Source organism: Scyliorhinus torazame, chromosome 11 (genome assembly GCF_047496885.1).
Source record: "Scyliorhinus torazame isolate Kashiwa2021f chromosome 11, sScyTor2.1, whole genome shotgun sequence".
Lineage (NCBI taxonomy): Eukaryota > Metazoa > Chordata > Chondrichthyes > Carcharhiniformes > Scyliorhinidae > Scyliorhinus > Scyliorhinus torazame.
This window is the reverse complement of record NC_092717.1, coordinates 210,815,347-210,830,371: the sequence shown is the minus strand read 5'-3', so window position 1 is coordinate 210,830,371 and position 15,025 is coordinate 210,815,347. Positions and strand designations below refer to the sequence as shown.

Sequence of the window (15,025 nt, the reverse complement as noted above, 5' to 3'; positions counted from 1 at the left end):
TCAATTTGGTGCAAACATTTGCAATAATTAAATAATGCCATTATCATGGACTTTTAAAATTGTTTAATTTCTTCCCTTGTTATTCCTTTCACGACATTTATAGAGAAATAGAAATGTTCAATTGTTTAGTGTGTTTTTCCCCAATAAAAAGCTGATGTATATAAAGGATGCCAGTTTGAGGATTTCTGGTTTGGCTGGGATAATTATACCATACATGGGTCAAGCAGGTTAATCAACCGGGATCCTGTCACCCCTCTTAGAAATATGTCCGATGGATGTTGGGTGTGGATGTGGAAAGGTTCAGGCACCCTCAGTTAAAATAGCCTCATGACTCTCAACATCACAACTCAAGCATGAACCTTTGCCGCTTGCCAATCCACCGGAGGGTGGAAAATGTTTGTTGGACCATCCCAAACATGGAATCAATGCTGTGAAAAGAGGAAAGGAGTTGGCAAGAGGAGAAAATTGGCTGAGAAAAGTCGTCAGGAAAAATATGACTCTCGCAACATTTCCCAGCTTGTGCAGACCTGTGAATACTATCACACTTTGATCTTACTGCCTAACCCAGTCACCCTTAGCTGTCATTTGTGTGCAGCGAAGCTTTCTTTGCTCACTTCAAGGTGCTTAGCTTCTGATAAGTCTTGTCAAGTTGAAAAATATATTTTAAAAACCTCACCTGATGTGCAAAGAAATTTGCTCCAAATCTATTCATTTTTTTTTCTAAAATCGCTTTCCAGACAGGGAACACAGAAAGTATCATCCAAAGCTATTTTTATGAACTCCTCAGTGGCCTACATTTAAAGTAACATTGTGCAAGATTGGATTTTTGCTTCTCTCAATTTAGGCTGGAGGTTGGCCACGGATAAAAGAGAAAGAAATGCTATAAAGAGGATGGAATCTTACTAATGATCACATTATTTGGGGGCAGCACGGTGGCACAGTGGTTAGCATTGCTGCCTCACTGCGCCGAGGTCCCAGGTTCGATTCTGGGTCACTGTCCCTGGGGAGTTTGCACATTCTCCCCGTGTTTGTGTGGGTTTTGCCCCCACAACCCAAAAAGGATGTGCAGGATAGATTGGCCACGCTAAATTCCCCTTAATTGGAAAACATGAATTTGGTACTCAAATTTTTTTTTAAATGATCACATTATTTGAAACACTTTTATAACTAAGGCCATCGAGAAACCATGAGAGTGTTTTATAATTGAACTGAATTGTTCGGGGGATTATCAGCAGGCCAGCTGTGGATGATTTCACTTTAAAATGTAAAATTTGATACGTAAAACCAATGGGAGAAATTTTCTGCATATTCTTCGATGAGGGCTTTATACAGTTTAATCACCTTCTGTTGAATTTTGAAGTAAATTTGTTGAAATGGTGAATTTATATGACATCCCCATCCAATTCTCTGGACAGATTAAGTAAAGCGGAGGGTGAAGCTAAATCAATGCAAGTAGACATAGTCATATATTCAGCTTACTGGAAAGGCTGTGGTCTGTGCAGGAATTCATGTCCCATACAAACACAGACACTAGCTTTCAATCGGAAGTATCTTTTAAATTGGCTCAAAATCTCAATATGTCAATGGAAGAAATTTGTACATGATTGAATATGTAACTTGCAAAAAAGCTAAGAATATTTACACATACATATGAACATATATACAAACATACAAATTAGGAGCAGGAGTAGGCCATTTGCTTCTTTGAGTCTGCTCCAACATTTGGTAAGATCACAGTTGATCTGATCGTTGCCTCAACTCTACTTTCCTGTCCACCCCCAATAATCTTTGACTCCATTGTTAATCAAGAATCTATCTGGTACAGCCTTCAGTATATTCAATGATCCCAACGACAGCCTTCACTGCTGTCCAAGGAAGATAATTCCACAAACAACCCCCTGATAGAAAAGAATTCTCCTCGCCGCTACCTTAAATGGGTGACCCTTCATTTTTAAACTGCGTCCCACTATTCTTGTCTATTCTATAAGGAAAAACACCCTTTCAGTATAGACCCTCTCAATTCCCCGCAGGATCTTATATGCCTCACGAACATCACCTCTCATTCTTCTAAACTCTAATGGATAAAGACCCAACCTGGCTAACCTATCCTCAGAAGATAATGCATGCACCCCAGGAATCCATCCAATCCACCTTTTCTGAATTGCTTCTAATACAGTTTTATCCTTTCTTAAGTAACAAGACCAAAACTGTACACAGAGACCAGGGACAGGATTCTCCGCTGGCGGGATTCTCCGGGGGTTTCCCGAAGGCATGGGGCTGCTCCACAATGGGAAACCCCATTGACTGGCTGGCGTAACGGAGAATCCCGGCAGCGGGTCGGGGCAGAAATGTGGCACGGCGGGGGGGGAGAATCCAGCCCCAGATGTGATCTCACCAATTCCTTGTGGAGCTGCAGTAAAACTTCCTTACTAATATATTTTTTATTCATTCATGGGATGTGGGAGTCGCTGGCTGAGCCAGCATTTGTTGCCCATCACTACTTGCCCTTGAATTGAGTGACTTGCTGGGCCATTTCAGTCAGAGGGTATACTTAAGAGTCAACCATATTACAGTGGGTCTGGAGTCACATCCAGGCCATACCAGTTAGGATAACAGATTTTGTTCCCTAAAGGGCAGTTGGGCTTTTACGACAATTGACAATGCTTGATGTCATTATTCGATTTTAATTCCAGATTTTTATTGAATTTAAATTTCACCATCCACTGTGGTGAGATTCAAAACCAGGTCCCCAGGGCATTACCCTGGGTCTCTGGACTACTAATCCAGTGACAATACCACCACACCATTGTTTCCCTATGGGAAATTATACTCTAATCCCCTTGCAATAAAGGACAGCATTCCATTTGCCTCCCTAATCACTTGTTCTACCTTCTTAGTAACTTTTTATGATGCATGTACCAGGATACCCAAATCCCTCTGTACCACAGTATTCTGCAATCAACACTCCAGTTAAATAATAGAACATAGAACATACAGTGCAGAAGGAGGCCATTCGGCCCATCGAGTCTACACCGACCCACTTAAGCCCTCACTTCCACCCTATCCCAGTAACCCAATAACCCCAATAACCCCTCCTAACCTTTTTGGACACTAAGGGCAATTTAGCAGGGCCAATTCACCTAACCTGCATGTCTTTGGACTGAGGGAGGAAACCGGAATACCCGGAGGAAACCCACGCAGACACGAGGAGAACGTGCAGACTCCACACAGACAGTGACCCAGCGGGGAATCGAACCTGGGATCTTGGCACTGTGAAGCCACAGTGCTATCCACTTGTGCTACCATGCTGCCCACGGTAGCACAATATACTGCTTTTCTATCGTTCTTGCCAAATGGATCAAGTTCACATTTTCCCACATTTTACTCCATCTACAACATTTTTGTCTACTTTCGATCTTATCCATATCCTTTTGCAGACTCCTTTATGTCCTCTTCACAACCCACTCTCTACGTATCTTTGTGTCATAGCAAATTGAGCAACCATACATTTGGTTCCTTCCTCCTATCATTGATATTGAGTGAAATATCATCCTTGTATTCATCCTTGTGGAAGTGCAATAGGTACAACTTGCCAACCTAAAAATGTAATCTTTATTTTTTTTTTATTGTCACAAGTAGGCTTACATTAACACTGCAATGAAGTTACTGTGAAAAGCCCCTTTATCCATATTCCCTGCTTCCTGTTTATCCTTATTCTATGCTTCCTGTTAGCGAACCAATCCTCGACCCATGCAAATATGCTACCCCTTACTCCATAAACTCTTATTTTGTGTCGTAACTTTTTTATGACACAGCTTATGGAATGCCTTTTGGAAATGTAAGTGTTCCATATCTATGGGTTCCCCTTTATTCACATTCCTTGTTTATTCCTCAAAGAAATCTTTCAGGATACCATGTTGACTCTGCAAATTGCTTTAAGAATTTATAAGTTACCTACTACAACCTCATTAATAATGGATTCTAGCATTTTCCCTCTTACAGATGGCTTGCAGTTTCCTGCTTTCTGTCTCCTTCCTTTCTTGATTAGAGGAGTTATATTTGCTACTTTCCAATCTGTTAGAATCCTTCCAGAATCTAGGGGCTCCTGGAAAATTAAAACATTTACTCTCTCTGCAGCCATTTCTTTTCAGATCCTACGATGCACGTCATTAGGTCCTGGGAGCTTGTCAACCTTTCATTCTAATAGTTTTCACAATATATCTTCCCTGGTGATTGTAATTTATTTTAAGTCCCTCCCTCCTTTGTGCCTCTTAATTTACAAGTATTTCTTTGATGTTATTAGTGTCTTCTACAGTGAAGACGGACACAGAGGGGTGGATTATCCATTTGGGAGACAATGAGCCAGATCCTCTGCTTCTGAGGCTAAGTGCGGAGGATCTGTGGCGTTTGATGTGGAAACAGTCGGTGGCGCCCTCTCACCGACGCTACGACCGGTGAGGAGCTAGCAGCGGCGCCACATAAAACTCCCGGCCTGCACAAAATAGACAGATGGAGAATGGCTGGGGCCTATTGTAAAACATGAGCCAGCCGTGCGCCAGCTCAACCTGCTAGATATTGCCCCCCCTGGCCACCCCCTCACCACCCCCTGGCCACTCCCCACCAGTCCACCCAGTCCCCCCAGCCCTCGCTGAAGCACCCCCGGCCAGCAGCATGGCTCCCCCCGACTGGCGGCACTGGACACAGTCCGCAGCCGCCACGCCGGGTTCCCGCGCGGCTGAGACCAGAAGTGAAAAGCGCCGTCAGGAACTCAACCCATCGGGGGTGAAGCATCAGGTGAGGGCCTTCAGATGACGCGCTGAGGCCGTCCCAATGGTGTTGCGATGATGCCGTTTCTGAGGGGTCAGAGCATACAAAACCTGCATCAAACAGGCATCTCCTGCGCCGAACAGTGGGGTCTCCCTATTACAGGGTTCTCCCTTGTAATAGGGAGCGCCCCCCAGGGACCCCTGTTATAGGGAGATCCCACCGCAGGGACCCCTATAATAGGGAGACCCCACTGGAACTCCTGTAATAGAGACCTCTAGCAGGGACCTCTGTAATAGGTGACCACTCCAGGGACCACTGTAATACGGAGACTCCCCCAGAGACCCCAGTAATAGGGAGTCCCCCCAGGGACCCCTGTAATAGGGAGATCCCCCAAATACCCCTGTAATAAGAAGACCCCCCACAGGGACCCTTGTAATCGGAGTTCCCCCACAGGACTCCTGTAATAGGGAGACCCCCCCAGGGACCGTACAATAGTGAGATCCCCCAGGGGCCCCTGTATTAGGGAGACCCCCCCACAGGGACACTGTAATAGGGAGACCCTACCCTGCGACCGCTGTAATTGGGAAGGACCCCTTAATTACAGGACCCCACCCATTGGGACCCCTGACTAGGTAACCCCTGCAGTGACCTCTGACTAAAGAGACCCCCCATAGGGACCCCCTGACTAAAGGGACCTCACAGGGACCCCCTGACTAAAGGGAAACCCCCAAAAGTGCCCCTCTCCCCCCCCCCCCCCCCCTCAACCCCCCGATAAAACAGGCCACTGTCTGGAAGTTAGAGAGAGGGATAAAAATGCAGCTGTACCGCTTACCTGGAAGCTCCACTTGTCCATTCCTGGAAGGTGAACACCTGTAACCTGCATCTAGGCCCCTCAAATCCATTAGCTGCAATCCATTCATTATTCTTTCTCAGTGGGCTCTGATTGACTGCTCCCACAAACCATCTGCAGCCTTGATTCATTCATCTCCCTTTACGGATGAGTGACTCCAAGTGGTGAAACCCCAATGTTGACAAACATTGGCCACATCATAGAGTGGTAAATGCATTCCAATCACTAAGTGCATTCCAAGTTCACTCAACCGTGTGATTCACAGAGGGCCAGAGACTCACAGAGGGCCAGAGAACAGAATGCCTGGCCCGCTAAATGGATGCAAATGGGACCCATTCGCATTTATTTACATGCTTCCGCTGGCACGCGATTGTGGACCTCAATTCCAGCACCAGAGTGGGGTCAGTGCATCGCTTTCAGATCAGTGTCCGCTGATCCCAATTTTGCGATTCTCTGCCACATCATGGACTCCGATACTAGCATTGGCCGATGGAGAATCCAGCCCATAATGCCTGCTCAACACTTCTTTTTGTTAAATTTAGAGTTACCCAATTATTTGTCACCAATTAAGGGGTAATTTAGCGTGGCTAAACCACCTACTCTGCACATCTTTGGGTTTGTGGGGTTGAGACCCACGCAGATACGGGCAGAATGTGCAAACTCAACACAGCAAGTGATCCAGGGCCGGGATTGAACCCGGGTCCTCTGCGTCGTGAGGTAGCAATGCTGACCACTGTGCCACCGTACCGCCCTTCTGCTCAACACTTCGGCTAATTTTTTAATTCCCATTTTCAATTCTCTGTTCTTAACCTATGTAGGACCAATTTCTCCAACCTTTTTTTTAGTCATTCTTTGCTAACTTTTAAGTTCAATCCAACCTCCTGATCTTCCACCAATCTTCGGAGGTTTGTGTGCTTTTTCTTTCAATTTGATTTATCTTTAACTTCCTTATTCAGCCACAGATGGTGCATTCTTTTCATAGAGTATTTCCTTCACACTAGAATTTGTCTTTGCTGAATGTGATGAAATATCCCCTTAAATGTCTGCCACTTTATCTCTAATGTCCTGTACTTTAACCTAATTTCCATGCCACTTTAGCCAATATTTCATTCATACCCTCATTATTGCCTTTAGTTAAGTTTAGAACAATTGTCTCAGACCCACTCCTCTCACCCTTAAATGAATGTGAAATTTGATCATACGAATATATGAAATAGGAGCACAAACAGGCCATTTGGCCTCTTGAGCTTGCTCTGCTTTTCAATAAGAGCGTAGCTGATCTGTTTGTGTTTTGAATTCCACATTCCCATCTCCCCTCAATAACTTTTGATGCTCGTGTCTCACATGAATCAATCTGCCTCCACCGACATTTGAGGCAGACTGTTCCAAAGTCGCACAATGTTCTGAGAAAAAAAGGTTTCCTCATCTCCATCCTAAAAGGGTGACCACTAATTTTAAAACAGTGCCCCCTAGTTTTGGACTACTCTACAAGAGGAAATATCCTTTCCACGTCCACTTTGTCAAGACCATTCAGTATCTTATATACTTCAATCAAGTCAGCCTCCAGTGGAAACAAGCCCAATCTATCCAAGCTTTCCTCATTAGGCAACTCATTCATTCCTGGTACCAGTTGCGTAAACTTCTGAACTGCCTCAAATGCATTTATATCTTTCCTTAAATAAGATTTGAGTCCAAAACTACAGTGTGCTCAAGGTGTAGTCTCAGCAATAACATGTATAACTGAAGCATAACATCCTTACTCTTATATAAAAGCAAATTACTGTAAATGCTGGAATCTGAAACAAAAACAGAGAATACTGGACAATCTCAGCAGGTCTGACAGCATCTGTGGAGAGAGAAGGGAGCTAACGTTTCAAGTCTGGCTAATTCTTATGTTTGACGCCTCTCAGAATCAAGGATAGCATTCCATTAGCCTTCTTTATTTCTTGATATACCTGCATATCAATTTTTTGTGACTCATGCACAAGGACACCTGGATCCCTCTGCAGCCTCGAATTCTGGAGCCGTACTTCATTTCTACCTTTCTATTCTTCCTGCCGTGCTAACCCTCACAAGGACCACAGGGAATCAGCTCTCGATCATCCTGTGGGGTTTGTGGAGTATTGATTCCCGTGGTAATGGGTGGGGGCCAGCCCAGCTTGGACTTGTTGCCGAGGACTTTAAATGCCGCCCCAGACCCAAACCGGGATTTCCATGCGTCCTGGGCTGCGACGCTTGTGTTGTACGCTGCAGATGCGGCTTTACTTTTGAGTTCAGAGTAAATCTGTTTAAACCTTTCTCTTCGTGTCTCCTGGATCACTACACTGGATCAGGAACAAGAACGGGATTTTAGACAGCCCTGCTTAAAAATACATCTCCGGTCAGGAAATGTCTGAAGAAAGCCTGGAAATGCCACTGTTTGGGAAACTCGAGCCATATGATGCGGACATGGAGGATTGCCCCAGTACGCCAAAATAACGCATTATTTAATTTGTGCGAATGGTATAGAAGGTGATGACTGACAAAAGTAATCCTTCTGACCACATGTGGAGTCCCAGCATTCTGCATCATTAAGAGTTTGACTTATCCGGCATCCCCAGGCTCAAAAACCTTTAATGAACTGGTAGAATTAGAGGCAAACCACTACAGCCCGAGACCATCAGTAATTCTCTGGTGGAATACTGTAAGTATGGGTTATCCCTGTCAGAGATGCTACGGAACTGACTGGAATGTGGGATAAACAACATTGCGACACAAAGAAAGCGGCTTTCAGAATTCACCCTGGATATTCAAAGAACCATAGAACTGACGCTGTCTGTGAAAAGTGCAGAGAAAGGAGCCCAGGAACTTCAAGGTTCAATGGACTGTAGCATGCTAAACGTCGAACAACGCCCTTATAGCAAAACCGGGCTCCCATTGAAAGCCCCTCCAAGTCCTGCCCACCACATGTTCACCACTCACACATGGCATGCAAGGATATGGGTCTTATGGGACGAAAGAGAAAATGCTGGAAAATATCAGCAGGTCTGGCAGCATCTGTAGGAAGAGAAAAGAGCTAACGTTTCGAGTCCAATGATTCTTTGTCATAGCTAACAGCCAGAGAATGTGGGGAATATTTATACTGTGGAGTGAGAATGAAAGATGAGTCATAGCCACAGAAACCCAGGGAAACAGGGTGCTAATGGCCACAGAAACGCATCACCTCCATACTCCCAGAACGCCTTGGTCATGAAGCGCATCACCTCCATACTCCCAGAACGCCTTGATCCACTGCAATTCGCATACCACCGCAACCGGTCCACAGCAGAAGCCATTTCCCTGGCCCTATACTCATCCCTAGAGCATCTTGACCACAAGGATTCCTACATCAGACTCCTATTTATTGACTACAGCTCCGCCTTCAACACTATAATCCCAGCCAAGCTCATATCAAAGCTCCAAAACCTAGGACTTGGCTCCCCACTCTGCAACTGGATCCTCGACTTTCTGACCCACAGACCACAATCAGTAAGAATGAACAACAACACCTCCTCCACAATAGTCCTCAATACCGGGGCCTGGCAAGGCTGTGTACTTAGCCCCCTACTCTACTCCCCGTACACACACGAGTGCGTGGCAAAATTTGGTTCCAACTCCATCTACAAGTTTGCTAACAATACGACCATAGTGGGCTGGATCTCGAATAATGACGAGTCAGAATACAGGAGGGAGATAGAGAACCTAGTGGAGTGGTGCAGCGACAGAAATCTCTCCCTCAATGCAAGAAAAACTAAAGAGCTGGTGTTTGACTTCAGGAAGCAAAGTACTGTACACACCCCTGTCAGCATCAACGGGGCCGATGTGAAGATGGTTAGCAGTTTCAATTCCTATGGGTGCACATCTCTAAAAATCTGTCCTGGTCCACCCACATTGATGCTACCACCAAGAAAGCACAACATTGCCTATACTTCCTCAGGAAACTAAGGAAATTCGGCATGTCCACATTAACGCTTACCAATTTTTTACAGATGCACCATAGAAAGCATCCTATCTGGCTGCATCACAGCCTGGTGTGGCAATTGCTCGGCCCAGGACCACAAGAAACTTCAGAGAGTTGTGAACACAGCCCAGTCCATCACACAAACTTACCTCCCATCCATTGACTCCATCTACACTTCCCGCTGCCTGGGGAAAGCGGGCAGCATAATCAAAGACCCCTCCCACGCGTCTTACTCACTCTTCCAACTTCTTCCATCGGGCAGGAGATACAGAAGTCCGAAAACACGCACTAACAGACTCACAAATGGCTTCTTCCCCACTGTTACCAGACTTCTAAATGACTCTCTTGTGGACTGACCTCATTAACACTACACCCCTGTATGCTTCATCTAATGCCAGTGCTCATGTAGTTACATTGTATACCTTGTGTTGCCCTATTATATATTTTATTTTATTCTCTTTTCTTTCCATGCACTTAATGATCTGTTGAGCTGCCCAAAGAAAATACTTTTCACTGTACCTCGGTACACGTGACAACAAACAAATCCAATCCAATCCAATCCAGAAGCCAAGGAAAAAGAGTGCGATTGGCAGTCCCCAGAGAGAACAAAAGGTGTGAGAAGCCAAACTGCAGAGAAACTAACATCAGAGGATGAAGTATGACAGTGGGAGATATGGGGGGAGGGGAAGGGGGAAGCAAAGGGGAGAAGGGGTGTGGAAAGGTGGATAGGATGGGTGGGGGTAAATATATATTAAGAAAGACAAGAAAGAAAGAATCGGTAAGAGACAGTTGAAATAAAATGGGATGAAAACGAATGGATCGAGGTGGTAGAGCTAATCATCTGAAGTTGCTGAATTCGATGTTGAGACCGGAAGGCTGTAACGTGCCTAACCGGAAGATGAAATGTTGTTTCTCCAGTTTGCGTGGAGCTTCGCTGGAACATTGCAGCAGGCCAAGGACAGACATGTGGGCATGGGAGCAGGGTTTTTTGTTAAAATGGCAAGCAACGGGAAGGTCCGGGTCCTGAATGCGCACAGACCGAAGGTGCTCAGCAAAGCGATCACCCAGTCTGCATTTGGTATCTCTAATATAGAGGAGACCACATTGGGAGCAGCAAATGCAATAGGCCAAATTGAAAGAGGTGCAAGTGAAATGCTGCTTAACCTGGAATGAGTGTTTTGGGCCTGGGATGTTAAGCATGGAAGAAGTAAATGGCATGTGTTACACCTTCTGCAATTTCATGGGATGGTGCCATGGGTGATGGGAGAGGTACTGGTTATGGTGGAGGAGTGGACTAGATTATCTGGGAGGGAACGGTCTCTACGGAATGCCGAAAGAGGGAGTGAAGGGAAGATATGTTTGGTGGTGGCATCATGCTGAAGTTGGCAAAAATGGCGAAGGATTATGCTTTGCCTAGGGCGGCTGGTGGGATGAAATTGCAGACGAGGGGGACTCTATCCTTGTTCTGGGAGGGAGGGGAGGGGGCGAGGATAGCGGCGGGGGAGATACACCGCACACTGTTGAGGGCCCTGTCAACAACTGTAGGTGGGAAATCATGGTTGAGAAAGAAGGAACACATTTTCAAAGCACCATTTTAGGCAAAGAGTCATTGAACTCAAAACGTTAGCTCTTTTCTCTCCCTACAGATGCAGACAGAGCTGCTGAGATTTCCCAGCATTTTCTCTTTCGTTTCAGATTCCCAGCATCCGCAGTAATTTGCTTTTATTTATATGGGTCTTATGGGATATGGGGCGGCCACAAAACCCCTGAAATGTTAGGGAAGAGGACTTCAGGGAACAGTTGCAAGGGTACTGTACCTGTGGCCAAAGTATACGCCCAAGGCAAGGCTCTCAGAATCATTAATAAGCTCGCTAGAAGCCAAAGCTACCTCAGGCCTGGGCCTTGCATATCCACCAGCCTGAATAGGCAGGTAAACCTGATGCAGGTAAACTACATCACCATCCCTAAAGTTGCCTTCTTCAAAATCAATGGTCACCCCCTGGAAATGGAAGTGGAGTGGAACGGAACTTCAGGCACCTTTGAGTGGGCATCGTGCCCCTGGATCTGTGAGACACCAGATCCAGGGGAGCCACATGCGGGGAGCCCCTGCAAATTATAGGAACAACCGTGACACCAGTCAGCAAAGAGTCCGACTCCCCCTGATAGTCATACAAGGACCAGGACCCAGTCTTCTGGGCAGAGAATGGCTGCAAAAAATCTGATTGGACTGACAACAAATTTTCAAAATGCGAACTGGCAGCCAATACCAAGTCATTGGGAAATATCCGGCGGTATTTCAGGAAGGCCTCAGCAATATTGAAGGATAAAGGGCAAAAAATCTTCCTGGACCCAGAGGCCCTACTGAAGGACTTCAGAGCAAGATGAGAACAAGAGAACAAAGAAAATTACAGCACAGGAACAGGCCCTTCGGCCCTCCCATCCGGCGCCGATCCAGATCCTTTATCTAAACCTGTCTTCTATTTTCCAAGGATCTACTTCCCTCTATTCCCCGCCCGTTCATATATCTGTCTAGATGAATCCTAAATGATACTATCGTGCCCGCCTCTACCACCTCCACTGGCAAAGCGTTCCAGGCACCCACCACCCTCTGCGTAAAAAACTTTCCACGCACATCTCCCTTAAACTTTCCCCCTCTCACCTTGAAATCGTGACCCCTTGTAATTGACACCCCCACTCTTGGAAAAAGTGATGGTCCCTTATGTCTTGCTCACCAACTTGGGGGGGGTGGGGGGGGGGGGGTTGGAATGACTTGGCATCATACGGCCAGTACAATTTGCGGAATGGGCTGCTTCAGTAGTCCCTGAACTAAAGCCCGACAAGTCGCTCCATCTTTGCAGAGAATTCTCAATAGAGCCTCGCACCTTGACTGGTCCCCAATGTTGCATATTGAAGTCTTCTAAGCAAAACCTGCTCAAGGCCACATGTTTACCGAGCCATGCGTACCTCCAGCTGGAGCTCGATGCAACATCCAGATAATACGTCACCATCAACACCCATAAGGCGTTATATATATACACCTTCCTGCATTCGGAGTATTATCAGTGTGTGTCATTTTCCAGCGCACAATAGAAAATATCCTTCAAGGGCTGCCAAGGGTAGGAGTGATGTATTAATCACAGGCGCCACCGAAAAAGAACACCTTGCAAACTTGGAAGAAGTCCTATGGCGATTCTCCAACGCGGGCATCTGCATCAAGTGGGAAAAGTGCGTGTTTCTGGCGGGTGAGTTAACACACCTGGATATCACACCAATAAAGATGGCCTGTACCTTGTGGAGGACAAAGTGAAGGCCATAAAAGGGACAACAACCCCGTGAACCATGACAGAATTGAAGTCGTTCCTAGGTTTCATCAACTATTATGGGAATTTTTAAAATATAAATTTAGAGCACCCAATTCATTTTTTCCAATTGAGGGGCAATTTAGAGTGCTGAATCCACCTGGTTTGCAAATCTTTGGATTGTGGGGGCGAAACCACGGGGAGAATGTGCAAACTCCTCACAGACAGTGACCCAGAGCTGGGATCGAACCTGGGACCTCGGCGCCGTGAGACAGCAGGGCTAACCACTGTGCCACCGTGCTGCCCAATATTATGGGAAATCTATCTCTTACTGGCACTCCTGTATGCATTGTTGAAGAAGAACCGGAAGTGGTGGCAGGTGCCACAGGATGGAGAATACATGAAAGAGAAGCAACAGCTGCTGTCATCCAACATCTTGGCACACTACGATCCCACGCGATGTCTCTTCGTACGGAGTAGGGGCAGTCCTCTCCCATCGATGGGATGATGGGTGCCAAGCAACCGATTGCTTATGCATCACGAACCCTGGTAGGTGTGGGGAACAACACTGCACAAATCGAAGGAGAAGGTCTGGCCATGATATTCGGAGTGAAGAGATTCCACCCGTACATCAACGGCTGGCACTTTATGATAATCACGGATCATAAACCTTTTTTGGTCCTTTTAAAGGAGGACAAAGCGATCCCTCCCATTGCCTCAGCTCGAATCCAAGACTGGGCACTTTTACTGGTAGACTATTTGTACTTTTTCAAGCATTCAAGCAACCCCTGGGAATGCACAATATGGAGGCTCTGAGCCACCTATGCTGCCCACAAGTTCGCACCCGCCGCACGCCCCCCCCCCCCCACAGCACCCCCGAGTAATGGATGAAGCTATAATGACTCTCAGTTTTATGGACACGGTGCCTGTGTCCATCAAGCAAATCCAGACATGGACCTCAGAAGGACCCCACACTGAAATTGGTTAAACCTAAATTCCCTTTCACAAAACCATGCTGACTCTTTCTGATTACATTGGGTTTTTCTAAGTTTCCAGCTATAATCTCCTTCATGGTTGATTCTGGCACCTTTCCAGTGACAGGTATCAAGCTAACTTGCTTATGGTTTCCTCTTCTCTGCCACCCTCTCTTCTTGAGATGAGGGGTCGCGTTTACTACTTTCCAGTCTGTTGGAGACTTTCGAGAACGTAGAGAATTTTGAAAAATTAACGGCAACACATCTAATATCTCATTAGCACCTTTTCTAAGACAATAGGATGAATTCCATCAGGACCCGAAGGTTTGTCAGCCCGCACATCCATCAGTTTGCCCAGTACTGCTTCCCTTGTAATTGTAATTTCACCAAATCTTCTCTCCCAGCCAGCTCCTGATTTATGGATGTTACTGGAATGTTTTTGTGTCTTCCGTAATGAAGAGAGAAGCAAAATATTTGCTCATTTCATCTGCCATTTCCTTATTATCCACTGCAGTACGGAGGGATTTGGGATGCTTGTGTATAAATCACAAAAAGCTAGCGTGAAGGTTCAGCAGGTAATTGGGAAGGCAAATGGAATGTTAGCCTTTATTCCAAAGGGAATGGCGTATAAAAATAGGGATGTCCTACTAAATCTATACAAGGCATAAGTTAGACCACACCTGGAATACTGTGAACAGTTTTGGTCTCCTTATCTAAGGAAAGATACACTGGCATTGGAAGCAGTCCAGAGAAGGTTCACTATGTTGATCCCGAGTATGGAGGAATCTTTTTATGAACAGAGGTGAGATTGTTTGTGCCTGTACTCGTAGTTTAGAAGAATAAGAAGCAACCTTATTGAGACATAGAATCATAGAATACCTACAGTGCAGAAGGAGGCCATTCGACCTATCGAGTCTCCACTGGCCCTCTGAAAGAGCACCCTACCTATGCCAAGCTCCCGCCCATCCCTGAAACCAGTAACTCTACCTAAACTTTTGGACACAAAGGAGCAAATTAGAATGGCAAATCCACCTAACCTGCACATCTTTGGACTATGAGAAGCAACCGGAGCACCCAGAGGAAACCCCTAAAAACATGGGGAGAACTTACAAACTCCATACAGACAGTCACCCAAGGCCGGAATTGAACTCAGGTC

At 45.9% G+C, this 15,025-nt stretch overlaps 1 protein-coding gene across 12 annotated transcripts in view; it reads left to right on the top strand.

Moving 5' to 3' along the window:
- adgrb1a (adhesion G protein-coupled receptor B1a) overlaps positions 1-15,025 on the top strand; it is an 888,347-nt gene that overhangs the window by 235,420 nt on the left and 637,902 nt on the right. The gene's annotated exons all lie outside the window — the stretch shown is intronic.